Source organism: Peromyscus californicus, unplaced genomic scaffold, assembly GCF_007827085.1.
Source record: "Peromyscus californicus insignis strain IS unplaced genomic scaffold, ASM782708v3 Scaffold_7__1_contigs__length_154581171, whole genome shotgun sequence".
NCBI lineage: Eukaryota > Metazoa > Chordata > Mammalia > Rodentia > Cricetidae > Peromyscus > Peromyscus californicus.
The window spans coordinates 55,664,133-55,672,358 of record NW_026294595.1 but is presented as its reverse complement, the minus strand read 5'-3'; the positions used below and the strand labels follow the sequence as shown (position 1 = coordinate 55,672,358).

Sequence of the window (8,226 nt, the reverse complement as noted above, 5' to 3'; positions counted from 1 at the left end):
TGAAGGAGGTGTGCCCCTAGGAGTGGGCTTTGAGATTTGAAAAGCCTACTCCAGGCATAATGTAAGCTCTCTGTCTCTGTCTGTTTCTGTCTGTCTGTCTGTCTGTCTGTCTCTGTCTCTGTGTCTCTGTCGCTGTGTCTCTCTCTGTCTCTCTCTGTCTCTCTGTCTCTCTCTCTGTCTCTGTCTCTCTGTCTCTCTGTCTCTCTCTCTCTCTCTCTCTCTCTCTCTCTCTCTCTCTCTCTCTCCCCCAAAGGAAAGCTAAAAAAGAATAAAAATAATACAATAATGAACGATAATAAAAAACAGAACAAAGAAAAACACTTCATGTCTCCTTCTTTCCTGCTTCTCCATAGTGTCTTCATTCATTTTAGCGGCCTTGGGGGCTGCTGTGTATGTATCATTCAGTATACCCTTTTGTCCAAACAGCTTTGTTTGAACATCCCTACAAATGTTCATTCTGTAATGAGTTATTGGTCAGGTTCAAGGCCTCTGGCTTTGGTATACCATCAGTACTGGACCCTCACTGACATTCAGTTCTGATATCCTGCTGTTGTCCCAAGTCACAGAAATCCTGTGGCTATGGTTCATCACACACTCCAGTCCCTTCGCACACTCCAAACGGTCATAGATGGGGTAGAAGTTGGTGTGTGCCTGCTCCAAGTCCCAGCTGAGTTGGTCAGTCCAGGCCACTGGGACCACTCCCTTCAGGTGAGGGGTTCCCTCCCCCTGCCCGTGGGCCCGCCCCAGGGCCTATGGTAAGGGATGGTGCAAGCTTTCCTGCATGTGGGGGCCAGTTCTCCTAATAGAGGGTGGGCCAGCTTTCCCTTGCCTGAGTCATCAGGGTCATTATCCCAGAGCCAGTGGGGGGCATAGTCAATTCTTCTGTGAGGGGCAGGCAGTCATTCCAGGCGAGTGATGGGGCCAACTCAGTAGGGCCCTTTTACATCAACACATACATGGAAACAAGGGCAATGGACATTCATACAGAACCCAGCTACTGCAGAAGCCTGGACCCAGATGTGATCAGCAGCAGCAGCTTGGGCCAGATGTCACCATGGCCCAAGGTGGCAGCTCAGGCCTCTCAGATCCAGATGGGCCCAGCAGCAGCGTGTTCTGGGGCTCTAACCTGGCCCCTTGTGGTGGTTCAGACCCTGGGCATTTGCATGGCTCCCGGTGGCAACAGGAGTCAAGAAAAAAAATATTTTCAATAAAAATAATAATAATACTATTTACAATGTGGAGATCAAAGCAATATGAGATCATCATATTTGTGTGAATAATGGGCAAATTCTATATGTCATGGAGAAACTTTGGATTTATCCTTAAGATGTAACTTCCTAATAGAGATCTATAGTAACGCAAGACTATATAATATATTGTAACTTTAGTAGCGTAAGAATACTTTGATAAAAGCATATTGTGTTTGTTAGAGGGAAAGTATAGACTTTTGAAAAGACAAGTTTTAGTTGGCTGTATAATTACATGACTTAATTGTGACTTCATGGGAATGAAAAAATGTGTAGCAATTTTCAATTGTTGTATTATTATATTACTTAAACCATTTGCAACCATTGTCCAAACATGACAAGAGTAGGAAGAGTTGAAATAAGCAGTAATAGTTTCTCAGAGTAAATGTTACGGTATCTCACTATAGAATAAATACACAGTTCTTTCTAAAGTTTTGTCATAGAAGTATCAATGTCATTGGACAACTGCATTCTGACCCAGGGGATACTTATCCACCCATTATCAAATGATGCCAAGGAAAGATAGTCATACAAGTAATTGCTACCTTTATCTATGCATGCTGTATCATTTATCATCTTAAACGGTATGTGCTTCTTTTTAAACACTTCTTAAGCAAGCATTAATAGAAAGCAATTCTCTCCTGGATGCTATGAGAGATGAGAAATAAATGCAATGTTTGGAGATCATACCAAAGTAAAGCAGCTGGGGTAGATATGCAAATGTGTATATATGTGAGGTAGAGTGAAGTATTGTGAATGGGAAGGAAATTCAGTGTCAAGAAAGCACAAGGGAGAATTTACTTTCAGCCAAAGGAATCAAAGACAGGTAGCATCGAGTCGAGCTTGAAAATTGACTTTGAAATCTATCAAATGCTTTTAGCAATTTAACTGAGATTAAAGTATTATCTGTCTCTTTTGATCAATCTATGTAACTTATGTTAATAATTCCATGGTTACAATCTATCCTTACACCTGCCCAAGAAAATACACTTTTTTTTTCAGAAACATGATGCTGTATTCAATTTACATTTAGTTTGTTTGTCATCAAAATGTTTATTATTGCATACTTACTCATACATATTTTACACCTTTCTATGTATCATTTACTTTCCCTACAGAGATGAACTAAACATGTAAAATTTGTTTTTACTCGAATTTACAGCGTAGAGATCAAAGCCATGTGAGCTCATCTTCATTCTGCATATTACTAAGCATATTCTACATAATGAGGGGTCACTTACCATCAGGTTAACAGAAAATGGATCCCTCAGCATTTTGTTCTCTTCGCTCTATTGAAAGAAGTCTTAAGGGGATCTTCAGTTCTTGGAAAACATGAAAGGATTTCCTTGTAAAACTGTCAAGTGCTGGACTCACACTTTGAAGGTAATTCTGTGGTGGCTTTTTCAGTTCTCTCTATCATACAAATACACCAAAGTCCTTATTCACATTTATTAGGTTTTTCAAGATAATTGTAGTAATTAGCATTTTACAAAAAATGTGAATTTTATGTTGTTTAGATCTTGAAATGTGCTTGCATAGAGTTTCATAGTTTTTCTCCCCATTACGGATGTCTTTTGTCAATAAACCATTGTTCTCTCTAATCTCACTAGTTTTTTTCTTACTTGTGTATTTTATATTTCTTGGTTAATTTTCACCACTAGGGCTGGTGCTTCGAATGAATAAAACTAGGAGACTGAAAAGCAGTGGAAAACTATATTAACTGCTTAGGATAAAGACAGAGGGTAGAAGAGAGAGACAAGCAGCAAACTTTTCAGCAAATGAAATATTTAATAGCAGTGAGGGAACAAAAAAGGACAGAATTCTCTGAAAGATAAACAATATTGTGTGTCTTGATAACATAATAATCACCTTTAAAGTGCTACTTTACCAGCTCAGCCCAAATGAGCATTGTATTGTAATAGATAGACACATTTATCAAAATGAATGTTTTCAAATATAGGCCTATATTTATCTAGAAAAATAGCTACACTGATAATCAGGAATTGTGCACTAACTATGGCATGAGTTGAGCCAAGCTGCTGCTGCTGAGTGTTTAATTCCCCTCCTCTCGTTCATCCTGTATGAGGCACGGATGATATTTGTCCAATAACTAGCTACCAAGACTACCTCAACAATAAATAAGGAAATACAAGATATACGTCAGTCTCGTAAAAATTGAACGCCAAATAAGAAAAGTTTAAAGCCTTTAAGACTCATTTAAGGACATATTGTGCCAATCAATTTGTGTCACTAACAGAATATCTACTGAATGTTTTAATTTCAGCGATTTTAGGCAAACTGGTTGAAACTGAGGCTATTGAAAATGGAATGGAACCTCAGTGAGGAACAGGTCCAAGCAGCACTGTGGTCCTTCGCTTCAGTTGGCACCTGGCAATATTAGGTGCAAGGACAGTCTCCGTATTGAAATAAGCACAGCCATTCCATAAAGAGGCTTCCATTATTTATATTGTTGGTCCTCTCCTCGTCTCTCGGAAAGCACAAGTACAATGAGATCCTGGAACAAATGAGCTTATTAAGATCATGCTTAGACATATCGTTTTTCAAATCACACTCTACAAGACAGATATGCTGGCAAAGCTGTAATAAATGTCAAGGCTCAAGGCATCCACCATTCTTTTCAGCAGCCGGTGGCTTGGCTAGAAAAGCTTTTCATAAATTTTAGCACACACCTGTCAAATGGCAGGTGTGATAGTCTGCTATCACAGAGGAGCCTGAGCTGTGATTTCTGGGCCGGCAGCACTGTCATCGTTTTCAGAGAAATCCTGTGCTTTTCTCTGTTTGTGACCAGAGAAATCCCTGTGATCACACTGGGACTCCATGCATCCTGGCAGATCTGCCAGCGGTACTCAACACATCGAGAATTATTTTAGATTGCATGCCATGAGGTGTTACTTCCCATTTGCTAACATGATGGGGTTTCAGGACCATGACAGCTGGAACACATTCATTTGTATACAAGATTTGTCCTTGTTGTGGATACAGAAAGGTGGTCTATCTTCCCTAGACCCCTTCCATCTTCCACCAATCCTCTACCTGGAAATGCTGCAGTGTCCATCATGTGGTGTGTTTTCTTACACAGAACACAGAGGAAGGGAGCCTTTATTTTGTTTCAATGAACTTAACTTGCAGGTTATAAATAAACTTATTTGAAATAAAACTGTTTCCTATACACACATACGTGTATGCTTAGAACATTCATGAAGGAAAACTAAACTATTCAAGATGGCACTAAAGAGAAAAGAATATTTAGAGATAAGTGAGTCAAAGTTCTTCCATTCTCTTCTCTGTATATTATGGTAATGCTTTGATCTCTAAGATGATAACATAGTTACATTTTCTTTGGGTAATAAAAAGGCAAATTTTAAACCAAGAAACCTAAATATTAATGTCAAGAAGAGAGCAGGATACTGAAGAGGATATCATGATGAATAGTACTATATAGTTAAATAATGTGTGCTTTCATACACCTTTTATACCCAAATCTCATAGAAACGGGACAGGGTGATTAGATCAGATATTTGCATACAATCTGCATAGGCAAAATCTGAAATTCAATGAGGTTCAGTGATGTGCTAAAATTTCTTGTTAAGTTTCTAAGTGAAGATTATGACCTGGGTCCTCAGACACCAAATTGAAACTCAGGCTCCCCCAAGCTCCTGCCAACACTACTTTCTGCTTTGAATGTAACAATGGATTTTATTTTCTGTTTTTAAATTTTTCATACATTTGTGCAACATGTCTATATTTCAAACTACCAATAGCTAGGGTTTTATATGAATAAAATAGACCAATTACTTTGTGGAACTGTTCAGACATAAACAGAAATTTAGATTCTGGAACATAAACAGAAATTCTATTACTAAGCTTCCCATTGAAGAAGAAATAACTGTAATTATGTTTAGCACAATAACTTTTTTTTTTTTTCAAAATCATGGCAAGTGCCGTGCCTCTAGCTTGTCAAGTAATGGATGTCTGCCATCTGAATGTCATTTAACTACAATTGCAATGTGGAAATATTAGTTTCTAGTATGGTCTAATTTATGGAATTAATAGCAAATCAGCAGTTATGTACAGGCACATTTAAAAAAATATCTTTACTCCAAAAACTAATAATTACTCAGTGAAACATTAGCATGAGAATTTCAGTACTACTCACCTTTCCAGTCCTTTGCTGGGACGTCTCTGCTTTGCTATGATCACACCATAATTCCTAATTATCTTCCTTCCTTTCAAATTGATTCTGTAAAAATGTTTTCAAGAAAAGGATGTTGAAAGGGGTCTCTAACCTCACATTTACACCTACAGTTGTGGAACTAAAGCAGTAACATCCTCGTATCTCTGTATTAGAGTACCATGTACCTGCACAGAAAATGTTAGGTCATCTCAAATCCACACACGGAATCATAGCTGTTGGCAGTACTGGTCCTCAAACCTGTGTTCCTATCACTCTTTGGAACTTGATGGAAATTCTAGTAAACATTACAGGTAATTAAAAACTTGAAACAGCGTTAAGCAACAGCAATCACAGTCACTAAACAGTGGGGTCTCACATACCTGGCAGAAGCACCTCTCTGCCTATGGCTTTTTCATTGTCTGCCCCTCTGAACTGAATCACAAGGCAAACTGCAAGGAAATCCTTTGCTGGTGGCAAAATCTCATTCCTAAGGGATTTCAATTGGTTCCATTTCAACAGTCTCTGCCATGGACTCCATGGGGGTATCTCTATGTTCATATTTTAACTTGCCATCTTTTCACATTCCAATTTAAAGTTGCATGAATCATTCTAGCATCCTCTCTAGCTGATATGCTGATGGCCTAGAAAACAATCACGTTTTACCAAACCAAACTGTTGATCAAAATTTGTGAGTATGTGAATGAAGCAAAGGCAACTATCAATCCAAAGGAAATGCTCATTAGATTCTGGCAGGGGAATCATTAATACTTGAATCATTTCAGGGAAAGCAATCAGGTTCCTGATTAATGCAAACAGTGTGTGCAATCCTGACTGAAACAGGGCTTTCCTGATCCAGCTTTCTCCCTCTTCTCTAAGCTAAAGGAGAAAGGGACCTATAAATAGCTCCATCACTGTAGTCTCCAGAGCTGAGGAATTTGTTCGGGTGACTCTCAGCTCACCGGGTTCATTTCTCTGCTCTTTGGCAACAAAGGCTGCGATCGATGATTACATTTTAAAAATTTCTAAGGGGTTGTTGCATTCAATTCAACCTGAGACTGTACTTTTTACTTAAGAAGGCATGGAGTAACTTTTTTAAAATATAAAACTAGCCATTGTTTTAACTGGTGAATTGCAAACATGCTTACATTACCCCAACTACAAGCCCAGTCAGCCATCTACTGTCGTAGTTCTTCCTCTTTCACGGAGGTTAAGCATCCTAGCCATGTGCCTTAAATGTTGGGGTCCACAAAGGTTTCCTAGTGTGATCTGAGCTTGCTTTACACAGCAGGGCTGCATAAGGGGATTGTCCATGTGTGTGGTTACCAGGTGTTTGGAAGGGTCTACTCTTGGCTGTGCCTGCTGTGTGCTTTGATCTAGCAAGGGGTGGGGGTGGGGTCTTTGGCTCCACCCCCTGGCATTCCTTTAAAAGCCCTTTAACAGAGACAGAAGGGGCTGGCTATCCTAGGTTTCTATCTGTCTCTCCTCCCTCTATATTTCTATCTCAATATTTCTCACTTCTCCCTACTCAAGAGTACCCTGGGGGAAAAAGTGGGAGCAAGTCTCCCACACTTAAGGTCTTGGTTCAATTTCCATTTCACTGGGCTTATAAGAAAACATTATGGAAATCTGTATTACAGACTGCAAGGTGTGTTACTTATCAGGTACAAAAAGACAAAACTGGGCGGGGGTCCTACCACAGAGTAAACCAAATGACACAATAAGTAAGTCAGTGTGAAGTTTTATCACTACCATCATTTACCCTGTGGCAGAAAGAACTGTGCTAATGGGATCGTGCTTTCACAGATTAATTTTCTTTAATATGTGAGGTAGATATTATAATATTGCCTTCTTAGCAAATATGGGGAGGGGAGCTTAGAAAGAGTGAGCAGCTCAGTCTTCAGACCAGTCATTCAGCCAGTCAGCTGTCTCATTAGGATGGGAGCTCTAGTCCAAAGCCTGGACAGGCTACTGTCAAGGTTGATGTGCTAACTCAGTATAAGCCAGGACTCTCTCTCTCTCTCACCACATGAAGGGAGCCTTTGGGTTAAATAATACATCTAGTCCCTATTTCTTCATTGTGACAGGTTACAGCACATTTACATAATACACATGATCCATTCTCTTTTAAATAAAAAAGGAATGTTTTATAATATATCTGTAATTTCTTAAACTGTTCATATCCTATTTCATGATGTGAATAAATTTACCCAGATCTAAGGATAATTATGCTAGAGAACACCTTGATGTCCCCATAGTTTGATTTGGCCAAAAATGTTCCTATAAGCAGCTTTGGTTAATGCATTTATTTGTGTACATGTGTGCTTATACACACAGAAACATATCTACATTTGTGTATGCATAGGTGTATGTAAAGAAAGAGAATCAGAAAGTGGAAGCAGTCACTGGACAGAAGCCCCACTGACAGATGGCAAAAGTAGGAAGGCTGGCCAAGTAGACAGACAGAAATAAGCACAACCTGCTGTTAGCTGTTTCATTGTTCCCTCATCCACTGGCAGGACAGGAGAGCATCCACCTCGCCCTGTCCTCTCCTGACCCTCATCCACTGGCAGGACAGGAGAGCATTCACCTCACTCTCAACTCTCCTGATCTAGCAGTCACTGTGATTTTTAGTTTTCATCAATATGTTGATGAGGAAAAAAATGTTTTCTCAATATTACATTGTTTTGCATACCCTCACTAGAAAGATTCAAAGATACTAAACCAGAGATTTATATTTTACTTTCTATAAAATATTGATAATATCAGTTGTTTTTCTCTTGGACT

The 8,226-nt window shown here is 39.2% G+C and overlaps 1 long non-coding RNA gene across 1 annotated transcript in view; it reads right to left on the bottom strand.

Moving 5' to 3' along the window:
- Positions 1 to 3,058: 3,058 nt before the first annotated feature.
- The window catches only part of LOC128102219 (uncharacterized), a 230,957-nt gene continuing 225,789 nt past the window's right edge, over positions 3,059 to 8,226 (bottom strand). The window contains exons 3-4 of the long non-coding RNA XR_008215355.1: positions 5,425 to 5,508; positions 3,059 to 3,762 (exon numbers count right to left, since the gene is read on the bottom strand). This is a non-coding gene — a long non-coding RNA (uncharacterized LOC128102219). The remainder of the gene's footprint in view (positions 3,763 to 5,424; positions 5,509 to 8,226) is intronic.